The sequence below is a fragment of the Cariama cristata genome, unplaced genomic scaffold (genome assembly GCF_000690535.1).
Source record: "Cariama cristata isolate BGI_N322 unplaced genomic scaffold, ASM69053v1 scaffold8480, whole genome shotgun sequence".
In the NCBI taxonomy this organism is placed as follows: Eukaryota; Metazoa; Chordata; class Aves; order Cariamiformes; family Cariamidae; genus Cariama; species Cariama cristata.
The window spans coordinates 47,252-48,834 of NW_009592938.1; the positions used below are offsets into that span (position 1 = coordinate 47,252).

Sequence of the window (1,583 nt, forward strand, 5' to 3'; positions counted from 1 at the left end):
CTGAGTATTGATGCTTTAAAGGACAGTATTTCCTGAAAATCTATGTAAAGTACTGTAAAGGACCTATTACTGTGCACAGTCTAGTAGAACTACACCCAAAATAAAGCAGGTGATAGTAACGTTTTTAAATGGTGAGTGAGCACTAAGTATCAATATACTCACACTACCTTTTAAACAAAGAAGCAACAGTACAAATGAATCAGAAAAGGTTTGAAAACACAATTTTCTTGAAAAAGAAAAGTAGGGTGAACTAAAATTTTGTTTACCTGTATGTTGCTCAAAACCATAGTTCTGTTTATTGTGTTAACTGCATGCATACCTCAGAGGTTACTAATCAGTTTACTAAAGCAAATAAAGACAAGACGCACTTTGCAGGGACAGGAGGTGAAGTTGAAGGAACACTAATTTTTATTTCAGTGAAAGACCTAAATATCTCCAGTCTTAGCTGACAAAAATAATCTCTTTCTACTGTAATGATTTATGGGAGGCATATCTAGTTGCTTTATATCCCCATTTTCCCCTGTGGTCTCAGTTCCCACAACAAGCTGCCTCACTGGGGTCATGGAACTGTCATGAAAAACACAATCTGATCAGAAAGCTTAATCCAACTGATTGTGAAGACAGAAGAAAACAAAATTAGACTAGACAAGACTAGAATATTTCAGCTGGAAGAGGCTTACAATGATCATCTAGTCCAACTGCCTGGCTACTTCAGGGCTAACCAAAAGATAAAGCAAGTTATCAAGGGCACTGTCCAAATGCCTCTTAAACACTGACAGGCATGGGGCATCGATCACCCCTCTAGGAAGCCTGTTCCTCAGTAACACATGCTTCCTAATGTCCAACCTAAACCTCCCCTGACTGAGGCAGCATTGAAGCATTCCTGTCACTGGATACCAGGGTGAAGAGATCAGCACCACTTCCCTCACTCACCCACCCAAAGGCTGTAGAGAGCAATAAGGTCACCCCTCAGCCTCCTTTTCTCCAAACTAGACAGATGATCCTCATACTACATTTCTTCCAGCCCCTTCACTGGCTTTCTTGCCAAGACCTTCACATCTTGATTAACTTGTGAGGCCTAGAACAGCACACAGCACTGCAGGTGAGGCTGCAGACCGGCTGTTTATGCTGTGTTGGATGTACCCCAGGATGGCATTTGCCCTTTTGGCAGCCAGGGCCCACTGCTGTCAACCAGCACACCCAGATCCCTTGCTGCAGGGCTGCTCTCCAGGTACTCACTCTCCCAACGCTGTACCTGTGTTGGACGTTACTCCATCCTCAAAAACATTCCTGGCAGTGGTGGGATTTGAACCCACGCCTCCAAAGAGACTGGAGCCTTAATCCAGCGCCTTAGACCGCTCGGCCACACTACCTGGGTGCTGGTGCCAATTCACTCTCCAGCACTTATATCCCTCACCCATAATTCAAATTTTCACAGGATGTTTTAAAACAAATACACCCCATCCATGACTTAAATATAGTAGGAAAAAGGACCAATAAGGGTTCTTTCTGTATACAATCCTTGCAGTGCACCACACATTTTGGGTCCCCTCATTAGCTGTCAAGAAACAGCAGCTGGAAAG

General features: G+C 43.7%; 1 non-coding gene across 1 annotated transcript; it reads right to left on the minus strand.

The window, feature by feature from the left end:
• Positions 1-1,291: 1,291 nt before the first annotated feature.
• On the minus strand, positions 1,292-1,373 carry TRNAL-AAG. Its single transcript has one exon. It is a non-coding gene; the product is annotated as a tRNA-Leu (tRNA).
• Between the last annotated feature and the right edge of the window lie 210 nt (positions 1,374-1,583).